Genomic DNA, 14,024 nt, shown 5'->3' with positions numbered 1-14,024 from the left:
CTAGTTGCCTCCAGGAGGCCACAAGAGGGAGACAAGGGACTGCAAAATGGAAAATAGGCATCCACCAACTTTACAGACAACTTGTTCTCCTTGCTCCTACAACCTCCATCCTTGCACAGTTTGTTATTCTTCCAGGTAACATAGTAACAAATCCAAATTGCTGCTCTCTTTGTAGGCAAGCAAGGGTTTGTTGCAACTGCAATTCTTACTTCTTCTTGAAATGTAGGGACCACAGTACATTCCATCACATCCATCTAGTGTACACAGGTAGGTCCATTGTGACGGGCGGGCGGGCGGGCGGGCTGGCTGCTTTAATGGCTGTTTGCTGTTCCCCTACTCCACTCCACTATTTGACTATGGTGCTGCATCAATCAGTGGCTGGCTCAGGTGCAGCTCTTTAACCTACCTAGGAGGGAGGGCGGAGAGAAGAAAAGGAAGGTGAATGAGCTGTTCCAATGTGAAATGCCGGAAACACAGAAACACAGACGACACAAAACAAGAGGTGGCAATGTATTAATTAATTGCATTTAATAAATTAGCTCATTATCACACATGACTGTACAAATGCATTGTCCAACAGGTGTTGAAATAATGGGATTAAAAGGGGAGATCCCATCCGAAAGACAAAAACAATGGCAAACACAAAAAGCACTTTTGGAATCTGATTTTAGTAAACACATAAGGAAAGGGTGCACCGGTCCTGGAAATACTGCAATACCAGGTCAATGCGTGGAGTGGACAGAGCAAGCTCTATTTCCATCTCCCTGTTCTAAAAATCCATTTAATATATGGTCCCCAGATAGGGGACGTATCAGATATTAAACTGATAAGAACAGATACTACACTTGATCTTAGCCAAAAGGCCGAGAAGCGATAACCCGAACGGGCCGCGCGTTGACCGAGCCTGCCCAATACTGCTGTTCACCCCTTGCAGCGATTCAGCCTACTCCTAGGCAATTCCATGGGGCCCTGCAGGCTCACACACACTCACAGCTACTAAGCGGGAGGTGAATAAAGGCCGGAGAGGAAGCAAGACAGGATTTGCTTCTTTTGCTTGCACCACAATGCAGTGCTGAAAGAGGAGGAATCGACATAAAAACGCCTTCCTGGCAACGCCCAAATGCCCTCCTGCCGTGCAAACACTGGCAGCAGCAGCAGCAGCAGCAGCAGTAAGTGCATGCCCACTGCCACCCCTTCTCCTTTCACACCTTGTATCAGCTTTAATCCAGTCCAGTGCTGCCTGCTGAGCAGCACTGACCAACACTGCCTGGGCCCAGGCTTTTATCTCTGAGGCCCCATTATGATGTCAGAAAGCTGGCTCTGGTTCCTGAGGTCTCCACTATGACACGTGCAAAGTTCCGTCTGAACTTTATATAAGACGGTGCGGCTCAGTCAGTCACTCAGTGTTGCCTGAGAGGGCAACACTGCAACAGCCGGCCCCCAGGCTGTCTTTTTTTTGCACAGCTAGTTGCCTCCAGGAGGCCACAAGAGGGAGACAAGGGACTGCAAAATGGAAAATAGGCATCCACCAACTTTACAGACAACTTGTTCTCCTTGCTCCTACAACCTCCATCCTTGCACAGTTTGTTATTCTTCCAGGTAACATAGTAACAAATCCAAATTGCTGCTCTCTTTGTAGGCAAGCAAGGGTTTGTTGCAACTGCAATTCTTACTTCTTCTTGAAATGTAGGGACCACAGTACATTCCATCACATCCATCTAGTGTACACAGGTAGGTCCATTGTGACGGGCGGGCGGGCGGGCTGGCTGCTTTAATGGCTGTTTCCTGTTCCCCTACTCCACTCCACTATTTGACTATGGTGCTGCATCAATCAGTGGCTGGCTCAGGTGCAGCTCTTTAACCTACCTAGGAGGGAGGGCGGAGAGAAGACAAGGAAGGTGAATGAGCTGTTCCAATGTGAAATGCCGGAAACACAGAAACACAGACGACACAAAACAAGAGGTGGCAATGTATTAATTAATTGCATTTAATAAATTAGCTCATTATCACACATGACTGTACAAATGCATTGTCCAACAGGTGTTGAAATAATGGGATTAAAAGGGGAGATCCCATCCGAAAGACAAAAACAATGGCAAACACAAAAAGCACTTTTGGAATCTGATTTTAGTAAACACATAAGGAAAGGGTGCACCGGTCCTGGAAATACTGCAATACCAGGTCAATGCGTGGAGTGGACAGAGCAAGCTCTATTTCCATCTCCCTGTTCTAAAAATCCATTTAATATATGGTCCCCAGATAGGGGACTGTGATCGCAATGAGGTCACGTTACGCCTTGATCTCCATGCAGGTTCAAATCAGGTGGGGGGGTGCGAGCTCGGAGAAGCAACAGATACACTGAGACGTTTCTCAAAGTAAAAATCCTTCTAATTTATTGAACTACAAACGTTCCTACTTATAGCATCAGACGAACAAAGAACATTCCATAACATATGAGTCATCTGTATATTCAATCCTTACATCCTTCTTTCCCATAAAGCCTATTGGTGGAACACAAGGTATTCCCTTTTATGCTTAGGGGGGTTGGTCAAGTGATTGACCGCCATCTGTTCGCAATTTCAAGGGACGGCAGAAGCAGCTGCAAACTATTTCCTCTCTTAACCTTTCTAAAATACCCATTCTATTGTAACACGTGTTCTCCTCTATAACATTTCACTCCTTGGGGCCCCAGATACATTAGACATATATTTATACCATAACAATCCCTCCTTTTGTGATTTTACCAACACCTAAATTCCAATGCTTCTTGTATCTCCTGATAGCAAGGCTTCGATCCATTTCTTCACTTGATTCACACAGGTATGTAGGTGGGGTAATCTCACAACACTCTTTCATCATAATGTATAGGCCTCTGATTGAATGCTTCCCTTATTTTGCAAAATGTATAACAATTAAAACATGTAAGCAATATAAACAATATTATGAAACATATCAAGGGTTGGAATAACACATGCAGTATCTCAGTGGCAGTGGGGAAAATCCTGTAAATATGTCATACCAATGATGGGCACTGGCATCTTTTATTGCTGACGATAAATTTATTACTTCCCTAGCTGCTATTGTAGCCAATACTTTCACTTTACTTAGAGTTACATTATGGGCTGCTATCAATTTCTTTACGTCTTTAGACTTTTGTAACACTTGTTTTAACTCTTCCAGTGGCAAACTAAAATTTCCATAGGGCAAAGGTTCAGGTACCCATACAGTGGACATTATTTCTTCTAAAGTAGGCAGGAACACTATAGTTTGGTTCCCCCAAGTCAAATGCGTCACATTGTATAGACATCCTGAAAATGGTCCTATGAGTTTAAACTGGCTAAGGGTCTGCTTGTTGTTAGTTATTAAACATACATGCTGTGGACCTACTTCAATATAAACCTGTAGGTTAGCTTCTGGGATTATAGTGAGTGCGCGTACATTATCCTGGTGCTGCATTAGACAGGGTTCATATATCCCTGACTGTTCATTACATACATATCCTTGCTCTGTTAACTGGCACAAATCTATATTCCTCGTCTTATTTTGAGAATCTATGTGTGTTCCTTTCATTTCTGGCATCCAATATTGTCCTAATAATGTCACCGGATCAATCATTACCATTGGCATAACAATAAACTTGCATAATAGAGTAGGATTTTTCACATGAAATGCTATTAGTCTTCCTGCGCACCATCTAGGTGTACACTCAGTATACTCAGGCTGTAACAATAACCACGTATCATTTCTCTTTCCTATGGGCAGAATGTCTGTCCATTGCCTAACATGACTACTAAACAATTTATTCTTCAAATTATTCATCGGTTCTTGTTGCCACATCGTTTTAAGCGTACATACTGTCCAATTTACTAAAGTTGATACATTCTGTAATGTTCTATATTCGGTTAGCATACTTTCATTAAAAACATTTAGGAACAGTTGATCTATAGCTAACCCTTCCTGTTGTATGGCAAAGGTAGTAGGTAACCATGACGCCCTATCCTTAATGCAGTAGATGTGTCATCTCCCACTGAGTTTCATTTGTTCATAACTGTTTCTAACTGTATACCATTCAATACTCCTAATCCCGTTCCTACCCCTCCTAATAGCGGGTCATACCATTCTCTTTTTTGTCTATGACAGCTGGGGGATTCAGGGAAGGAAATATTGAAGTGTACATTCTTTTCCTGCTGTTGGGTTACAGCGCTCTTACAAGTGTGTGGGATTCTTTCCAGACTTTGTACTGTTATATGTGGCTTAAAACTATCTCTTAAAATTGTTATCAAGAATACAAAATATATTCTATTTCTTATTTCGCTATTATTCATACATAATATCATCCCATCAGTTTCTTTTATTACAATCGTAGAGTTGAGCCTCTCCTTGTTGCATCTTTCATAAGTCTTATTTATCATTTCATTTCTATTTTTACTGGTTGTATATTTCTATAGATACTGTAAATCTGGTTCATAACAACAAAACAACAGCCGTCTCTTCTTGTATGCTAATGCTGGCTGTTTTGTCTATGTGAAGGTACACAGTCCCTCCATGTGGTCCTTTTTTTTTCCAAGTCCCTTCGGTTGTAGTCATATTTGTAGTATAACATTCCAGTGATTCTGTACTGATTACGTGTACAGGAGTAGCAGTTCTGCCTTTTTGTATAAGAGCACACGCAACAACCGCCGCAACAACCGCAAAGATCTTCATTCTTCTGGCTGAAGAACCTTTTTACAATGACTGGCGTGAATCCAGCTTGCCTTTCCTTCGAGCTTCACTGAGGTGCTTGTAACGAGTAGGACTTGAAAAGGACCATCAAACCGTTGCTCAAGGCTCTTCCTCACGTGTCTTTTGACAACGACCCAATCTCCTGGTTCTAGCTTATACGTCCCTTCAACTGAATCAGGACCTGGAATGGAAGCAAATACTTGTGCATGCACCTTAGTCACTTGTTTGTTCAGCGTTGATACATAATCTGTTAGTCTACCATACTGCATTTGGAGCACCTGTGGAAAATAACATCCTAATCTGGGAGCCGACCCAAATAAGATCTCATATGGGCTGAGACCTGTTCTTTTTGTGGGCGTGTATCTTACTGAGAACAAGGCTAATGGTAGACACTCGGTCCATGGTTTCCCGGTTTCTACCATTGCTTTTTGGATTTTCAATTTGAGAGTCCCATTTAGTCTCTCAACCTTCCCACTACTTTGTGGATGGTATGGTGTATGTAGGGCTTGACTTATGCCTAGAGCTGACAACACATAGTTCATGAATTCACCCGTAAAATGAGTTCCTCTGTCGCTCTCGATCATCTCTGGAACTCCATATCTGCACACCACCTCGTTGATCAGTTTCTTTGCTGTGGCTACGGCTGTAGCTTTGGTTATTGGAAAAGCTTCTGGCCATCCTGAAAAGAGATCAATACAAACAAGCACATACTCATAGGTACCGACTTTTGGTAATTGAATATAGTCTATCTGTAGTCTCTGGAACGGATATATAGGTCTGGGTGTGCGCTTCTGTGGTACTTTTACAGTTCTTCCAATATTATGTGTTGCACAGATCATGCATCCTTGTGTAAAACTGCTGGCCATCACACTAAACCCTGGGGCATACCACACCTTGTTTACCAAGTCCATCATTGCCGTTTTTGATTGGTGAGTCGCTCCATGTGTTATTTGGGCCATCATTGGGAACATTGTCTTAGGCAGGCACAGTTTATTCTGGCACTGCCAGAGGCCATCTTTTCGTAGCGTTGCTCCTTGGGCCGTCCACTTGTCTTTTTCTTCTTCTGTTGCTTGTCCTTGAAGTTTTTGCAGTAGTTCCGGGCTTACAGCTGGTCTTGTTTCCTCTGGATCTTTTATCTGACATACGGCTGCTAACACGGGTAGCTTCTGTGCTGCTTGCTTTGCCGCTTCGTCTGCCAGGGCATTTCCCCTTTTGTCTCTGGTGTGTTGGCCGTAGTGTGAGCTTTTATCTTTATTACTGCTACCTCAGTGGGTAACATCAGGGTCTCCATCAAGTATTTTACAAAGTTTGCATTCTTTACAGGTGTACCTGCAGAGGTCAAAAACTGTCTAGCCTTCCATATGGGGCCATAATCGTGTGCAATAAAGCATATCGAGAGTCAGTGTATATATTTGCTGTCTTTCCTTCTGCATGTTGGCATGCTGCTGCCAGGGCCTTAAGCTCCGCTTCTTGTGCTGAGCGGGACGCTGGTAAGGAGGCTGCTTCTAGGACTACATCTTCGGTGGTTACTGCATATCCTGTAAGAAAAGATCCTTCTACACAATACCTTGAACCATCCACAAAGAGTCTGGGTTTTGGAGTGGGGTATCTTTTACATGTGCAAACCCCACTGTTTCCTGCGCCATAAGGGCCATACAATCATGTCCATCAGTTTCAGGCAAAAAATTGTGACCATACTTTACCTACGTATTCTCCCCCTTGCTCCAAAGGCAGTAAGGTAGCTGCGTTCAATGTAGTACAGCTATGGAGTGTGACCTGCTCAGGGAGAAGGAGTGCACAGGTTAATCTCAAATGTCTTGCAGTTGACAAATGCTTAGGTTGTACTTGAGTTAGAATAGCAGTAATATACAAGTTTTGTTTTGCCTTCTCCCTCATCTAAATGCATAAAGACTCGTGTGAGTGATGTCACATCACCTCCTGTGTAACTTTGCTGGAGGGGGATGGTCTCTTACACATAAACCAAAATTGTACCTAATCAGTTCCTTCACCCTTCCCCCCTTTGTGGACTCTGCGAGAGTGATGTAGCAGAGTTCAAAACTACATCTCAACATAACACTAATTTAACCCCCTGTAATGTACAACAGCCTGAAACAAAAATGACTTTTTCCTGACGAAAATACATTTTATCTTTACAATGACATAACTCATGTGTGAAATCAAAAACAAAACAATTGTAGTTAGTTATTCAATAAAACAGAAAATATTATCTCTGATAACATTAATTACTGCAAACCAATAAACAGTATAACGGTGGGGGCACATACATTTTCAAAACCCCGTGTCTCACAGTATCTGTAGTTTAATACATCTGAATTATCAAAACACATGAAATCTGATCACATCATAACACATAAATATCGTAACTTTTATAACCAACAGCGCTTGCGCAAAAGAGAAGAAATTTATTTCGGTTTGTAGACATTACTGATATATATATATCTCAGCAGTGCATATTGAAATCCCTTTGTCTCATCAGCCCTGCAGACTGCACCCAGTCAGCCCCCCTCCTCCTCCTCCCAAACACAGCACACTTTAGGGGGGAGGGAGGGGGGTCACACACTCAAAGCTTCTCACAACTTCTCACAACTTCTCACAACTTCTCACAACTTAACACTTTCAATGCCGGCAAAACAACATACGTATCTGCAATCATTTATCACACCATTGTATAGAAATTATCTACGTTAATGTTTAACCGTACAATCTGACGGCCACCATCTCTATCTTATAATTACGTGTTGTTTCATCAGTGAACTAGACTGGAACTTCTGTAAATAGAAAAAACACTACAAATAACAAAATTAACAAGGTGATTATTTCATACTGATTTGAATGGGCCGGGCGTGGCCACATCAGGGGCAGGGGGTTTCCCACCCACAATGAGGACACACTCAACATGAGGTACGGACGCCATTACCGGGCGTCGGCTGGATCAGCATTTAATGTTGTGTCCATTCATTTCAAGAACAAGATTACATTTCTTATCTCACTAGCAGCTGTTCTCCACCTCCCCCTTCTCTTATCACACAAGTTGATTCTAAATTATATCGTATGGGAATTTACTATAAGGTCATTTGCAACATTAAAACAACTACTACTTCTATACCTCCCTTTGAATTTCCTCTGACAACCTCCTGCACTTTTACTTCAGTGTATTAACATTACATACATTTGTAGGCTCTTTGTTGCTTTCTAAAAGATGCTACAATCCATCTACTCCAATCTGCTTTGTCATTTGACTCTGTGTGGTTCTGGATTTACAATCCCCTAGTAAATTTACACCATTTTAACAGGTGCTTGCTCACCCATATGCCATACGCTATTGGCTGTTAGGGAAAGTCCCACACTACGTATCTCCTACGTACACTCTGTATACACTATCCAACTGAGCCAAATTACAACCAACTAAACAATAATCCCACAAAGGATCTGCTCATTATATCATCTATATTTTTCCAGATCTAATCTTCCCGCTTTTCCCATTCCACATGCCTTCATTAACTGATTCGTTCCTTGCGTTGCCTTTTTACCTTCTCTTTCTGCTACTACCTGTTTGGCTGTCAGTCCTTGTGGGTGCTCATCTCGTAATAGGAACACCAAGTTCCCCATTGTTCACTAGTTATAAGTGGTCGCCTATGGGCAGACCCTAAGTTACGTAGGGGGTAATTTTCCTGATAGGTGAATTTCTTTCTCACCTATTTTAGACAGTTACTTATCCCCTCGAAACTTCTTAATAGGAACACCAAGTTCCTCATCTTGTGACTGTAAGTGGTGGCCTTTTTTGGCACACCCTAAGTAATTCAAGGGGTAAGTTTCCTGATAGGCAAATTTCTTTCTTGCCTATTTTCGACAGTTACTTATCCACTTGATACTTCTTATTTTGTTACAGATTTTAGCTACTGACAGATGAATTTCTTTCTCATCTATTTTAGACAGTTCTAGTTTCCGTACTTACTCTTCTACTCTGGCCAGAGAATCTTCCCTTTCACAGTCCTTTTATAACTAGCTTACTTTCCTCGTCTGAGACACCACTCAAGGAGATATCCTCCACACCATAAGAGTAATATGACAAATATTCCTAATCCAAATAACAAGGCAAACGTAAAATCAAGCTGTTCTTTTGACATGCCGGATTATCAGATTGCACATAATTCTGGAATTTTGAGCTGAAAATCAGTGCATGATAATCTCCGCAAGTACCTCAATGCTGTACACACATTTTCGGCATTTTTCCGGATTATCAGATTGCACAAAATTTTCGATTTCCGGGCTTAAATTTAGCCTATCATAATCCCCGTAGTCACCTGAAGCATGTACACATGTTTCTGGTAATTTGCCGGATTATCGGAAGTTTTTTCCAAAAACAATTTCCTTATTCTAAAATGCATTTGTGACACAAAACTGGGTTTCTACAACATTCATACAAATACTGTCATGGAGATCAGGCACTTTATCCTGAGGGTAGGATTACATATAGACTTGACCAGATTTTTACACTAAAAATACCCTCATGTGGCCCCTCTATCCCTCAGGAGTACTACCGGGAAGGTGACCTACCAGACAGGAAGGTGCAGAGCAGAGTTTGTAAGAATTAAGTCTTCTTACCTTGCTGCAGCAGTGGTCTGCACGTTCCTTCGTCCGGGAGGTCGCCATTCAAGTCCCGGGAGATCCCCTAGGTGGGGTGCCGTCCTTCTGGTCAAGTCCCTGGTTCGGGCGCCAATTTCTGTGATCGCAATTTGAGTCACGTTACGCCTTGATCTCCATGCAGGTTCAAATCAGGTGGGGGGGGGGGGGTGCGAGCTCGGAGAAGCAACAGATACACTGAGACGTTTGTAAAAGTAAAAATCCTTCTAATTTATTGAACTACAAACGTTCCTACTTATAGCATCAGACGAACAAAGAACATTCCATAACATATGAGTCATCTGTATATTCAATCCTTACATCCTTCTTTCCCATAAAGCCTATTGGTGGAACACAAGGTATTCCCTTTTATGCTTAGGGGGGTTGGTCAAGTGATTGACCGCCATCTGTTCGCAATTTCAAGGGACGGCAGAAGCAGCTGCAAACTATTTCCTCTCTTAACCTTTCTAAAATACCCATTCTATTGTAACACGTGTTCTCCTCTATAACATTTCACTCCTTGGGGCCCCAGATACATTATACATATATTTATACCATAACAGGACGTATCAGATATTAAACTGATAAGAACAGATACTACACTTGATCTTAGCCAAAAGGCCGAGAAGCGATAACCCGAACGGGCCGCGCGTTGACCGAGCCTGCCCAATACTGCTGTTCACCCCTTGCAGCGATTCAGCCTACTCCTAGGCAATTCCATGGGGCCCTGCAGGCTCACACACACTCACAGCTACTAAGCGGGAGGTGAATAAAGGCCGGAGAGGAAGCAAGACAGGATTTGCTTCTTTTGCTTGCACCACAATGCAGTGCTGAAAGAGGAGGAATCGACATAAAAACGCCTTCCTGGCAACGCCCAAATGCCCTCCTGCCGTGCAAACACTGGCAGCAGCAGCAGCAGCAGCAGCAGTAAGTGCATGCCCACTGCCACCCCTTCTCCTTTCACACCTTGTATCAGCTTTAATCCAGTCCAGTGCTGCCTGCTGAGCAGCACTGACCAACACTGCCTGGGCCCAGGCTTTTATCTCTGAGGCCCCATTATGATGTCAGAAAGCTGGCTCTGGCTCCTGAGGTCTCCACTATGACACGTGCAAAGTTCCGTCTGAACTTTATATAAGACGGTGCGGCTCAGTCAGTCACTCAGTGTTGCCTGAGAGGGCAACACTGCAACAGCCGGCCCCCAGGCTGTCTTTTTTTTGCACAGCTAGTTGCCTCCAGGAGGCCACAAGAGGGAGACAAGGGACTGCAAAATGGAAAATAGGCATCCACCAACTTTACAGACAACTTGTTCTCCTTGCTCCTACAACCTCCATCCTTGCACAGTTTGTTATTCTTCCAGGTAACATAGTAACAAATCCAAATTGCTGCTCTCTTTGTAGGCAAGCAAGGGTTTGTTGCAACTGCAATTCTTACTTCTTCTTGAAATGTAGGGACCACAGTACATTCCATCACATCCATCTAGTGTACACAGGTAGGTCCATTGTGACGGGCGGGCGGGCGGGCGGGCTGGCTGCTTTAATGGCTGTTTGCTGTTCCCCTACTCCACTCCACTATTTGACTATGGTGCTGCATCAATCAGTGGCTGGCTCAGGTGCAGCTCTTTAACCTACCTAGGAGGGAGGGCGGAGAGAAGAAAAGGAAGGTGAATGAGCTGTTCCAATGTGAAATGCCGGAAACACAGAAACACAGACGACACAAAACAAGAGGTGGCAATGTATTAATTAATTGCATTTAATAAATTAGCTCATTATCACACATGACTGTACAAATGCATTGTCCAACAGGTGTTGAAATAATGGGATTAAAAGGGGAGATCCCATCCGAAAGACAAAAACAATGGCAAACACAAAAAGCACTTTTGGAATCTGATTTTAGTAAACACATAAGGAAAGGGTGCACCGGTCCTGGAAATACTGCAATACCAGGTCAATGCGTGGAGTGGACAGAGCAAGCTCTATTTCCATCTCCCTGTTCTAAAAATCCATTTAATATATGGTCCCCAGATAGGGGACGTATCAGATATTAAACTGATAAGAACAGATACTACACTTGATCTTAGCCAAAAGGCCGAGAAGCGATAACCCGAACGGGCCGCGCGTTGACCGAGCCTGCCCAATACTGCTGTTCACCCCTTGCAGCGATTCAGCCTACTCCTAGGCAATTCCATGGGGCCCTGCAGGCTCACACACACTCACAGCTACTAAGCGGGAGGTGAATAAAGGCCGGAGAGGAAGCAAGACAGGATTTGCTTCTTTTGCTTGCACCACAATGCAGTGCTGAAAGAGGAGGAATCGACATAAAAACGCCTTCCTGGCAACGCCCAAATGCCCTCCTGCCGTGCAAACACTGGCAGCAGCAGCAGCAGCAGTAAGTGCATGCCCACTGCCACCCCTTCTCCTTTCACACCTTGTATCAGCTTTAATCCAGTCCAGTGCTGCCTGCTGAGCAGCACTGACCAACACTGCCTGGGCCCAGGCTTTTATCTCTGAGGCCCCATTATGATGTCAGAAAGCTGGCTCTGGCTCCTGAGGTCTCCACTATGACACGTGCAAAGTTCCGTCTGAACTTTATATAAGACGGTGCGGCTCAGTCAGTCACTCAGTGTTGCCTGAGAGGGCAACACTGCAACAGCCGGCCCCCAGGCTGTCTTTTTTTTGCACAGCTAGTTGCCTCCAGGAGGCCACAAGAGGGAGACAAGGGACTGCAAAATGGAAAATAGGCATCCACCAACTTTACAGACAACTTGTTCTCCTTGCTCCTACAACCTCCATCCTTGCACAGTTTGTTATTCTTCCAGGTAACATAGTAACAAATCCAAATTGCTGCTCTCTTTGTAGGCAAGCAAGGGTTTGTTGCAACTGCAATTCTTACTTCTTCTTGAAATGTAGGGACCACAGTACATTCCATCACATCCATCTAGTGTACACAGGTAGGTCCATTGTGACGGGCGGGCGGGCGGGCTGGCTGCTTTAATGGCTGTTTCCTGTTCCCCTACTCCACTCCACTATTTGACTATGGTGCTGCATCAATCAGTGGCTGGCTCAGGTGCAGCTCTTTAACCTACCTAGGAGGGAGGGCGGAGAGAAGACAAGGAAGGTGAATGAGCTGTTCCAATGTGAAATGCCGGAAACACAGAAACACAGACGACACAAAACAAGAGGTGGCAATGTATTAATTAATTGCATTTAATAAATTAGCTCATTATCACACATGACTGTACAAATGCATTGTCCAACAGGTGTTGAAATAATGGGATTAAAAGGGGAGATCCCATCCGAAAGACAAAAACAATGGCAAACACAAAAAGCACTTTTGGAATCTGATTTTAGTAAACACATAAGGAAAGGGTGCACCGGTCCTGGAAATACTGCAATACCAGGTCAATGCGTGGAGTGGACAGAGCAAGCTCTATTTCCATCTCCCTGTTCTAAAAATCCATTTAATATATGGTCCCCAGATAGGGGACGTATCAGATATTAAACTGATAAGAACAGATACTACACTTGATCTTAGCCAAAAGGCCGAGAAGCGATAACCCGAACGGGCCGCGCGTTGACCGAGCCTGCCCAATACTGCTGTTCACCCCTTGCAGCGATTCAGCCTACTCCTAGGCAATTCCATGGGGCCCTGCAGGCTCACACACACTCACAGCTACTAAGCGGGAGGTGAATAAAGGCCGGAGAAGAAGCAAGACAGGATTAGCTTCTTTTGCTTGCACCACAATGCAGTGCTGAAAGAGGAGGAATCGACATAAAAACGCCTTCCTGGCAACGCCCAAATGCCCTCCTGCCTTGCAAACACTGGCAGCAGCAGCAGCAGCAGCAGAAAGTGCATGCCCACTGCCACCCCTTCTCCTTTCACACCTTGTATCAGCTTTAATCCAGTCCAGTGCTGCCTGCTGAGCAGCACTGACCAACACTGCCTGGGCCCAGGCTTTTATCTCTGAGGCCCCATTATGATGTCAGAAAGCTGGCTCTGGCTCCTGAGGTCTCCACTATGACACGTGCAAAGTTCCGTCTGAACTTTATATAAGACGGTGCGGCTCAGTCAGTCACTCAGTGTTGCCTGAGAGGGCAACACTGCAACAGCCGGCCCCCAGGCTGTCTTTTTTTTGCACAGCTAGTTGCCTCCAGGAGGCCACAAGAGGGAGACAAGGGACTGCAAAATGGAAAATAGGCATCCACCAACTTTACAGACAACTTGTTCTCCTTGCTCCTACAACCTCCATCCTTGCACAGTTTGTTATTCTTCCAGGTAACATAGTAACAAATCCAAATTGCTGCTCTCTTTGTAGGCAAGCAAGGGTTTGTTGCAACTGCAATTCTTACTTCTTCTTGAAATGTAGGGACCACAGTACATTCCATCACATCCATCTAGTGTACACAGGTAGGTCCATTGTGACGGGCGGGCAGGCGGGCTGGCTGCTTTAATGGCTGTTTGCTGTTCCCCTACTCCACTCCACTATTTGACTATGGTGCTGCATCAATCAGTGGCTGGCTCAGGTGCAGCTCTTTAACCTACCTAGGAGGGAGGGCGGAGAGAAGACAAGGAAGGTGAATGAGCTGTTCCAATGTGAAATGCCGGAAACACAGAAACACAGACGACACAAAACAAGAGGTGGCAATGTATTAATTAATTGC

General features: G+C 44.2%; 3 non-coding genes and 2 pseudogenes across 3 annotated transcripts; all 5 read right to left on the bottom strand.

The window, feature by feature from the left end:
• Window positions 1-684: 684 nt before the first annotated feature.
• Window positions 685-875, bottom strand: LOC142681975 (U2 spliceosomal RNA). Its single transcript, XR_012853793.1, has one exon. It is a non-coding gene; the product is annotated as a U2 spliceosomal RNA (small nuclear RNA).
• A 1,269-nt stretch (window positions 876-2,144) lies between these two features.
• On the bottom strand, window positions 2,145-2,351 carry LOC142682125 (U2 spliceosomal RNA; annotated as a pseudogene).
• Window positions 2,352-9,886: 7,535 nt separating this feature from the next.
• On the bottom strand, window positions 9,887-9,999 carry LOC142682123 (U2 spliceosomal RNA; annotated as a pseudogene).
• A 1,273-nt stretch (window positions 10,000-11,272) lies between these two features.
• LOC142681974 (U2 spliceosomal RNA) lies at window positions 11,273-11,463 on the bottom strand. The gene has a single exon (XR_012853792.1). It is a non-coding gene; the product is annotated as a U2 spliceosomal RNA (small nuclear RNA).
• Window positions 11,464-12,726: 1,263 nt separating this feature from the next.
• On the bottom strand, window positions 12,727-12,917 carry LOC142681973 (U2 spliceosomal RNA). The gene has a single exon (XR_012853791.1). It is a non-coding gene; the product is annotated as a U2 spliceosomal RNA (small nuclear RNA).
• Between the last annotated feature and the right edge of the window lie 1,107 nt (window positions 12,918-14,024).

The sequence above is a fragment of the Rhinoderma darwinii genome, assembly GCF_050947455.1.
Source record: "Rhinoderma darwinii isolate aRhiDar2 chromosome 2 unlocalized genomic scaffold, aRhiDar2.hap1 SUPER_2_unloc_7, whole genome shotgun sequence".
NCBI classification, from domain to species: domain Eukaryota; kingdom Metazoa; phylum Chordata; class Amphibia; order Anura; family Rhinodermatidae; genus Rhinoderma; species Rhinoderma darwinii.
The sequence above is the reverse complement of the archived record's forward strand: the minus strand, read 5'-3'. Positions and strand labels throughout refer to the sequence as shown.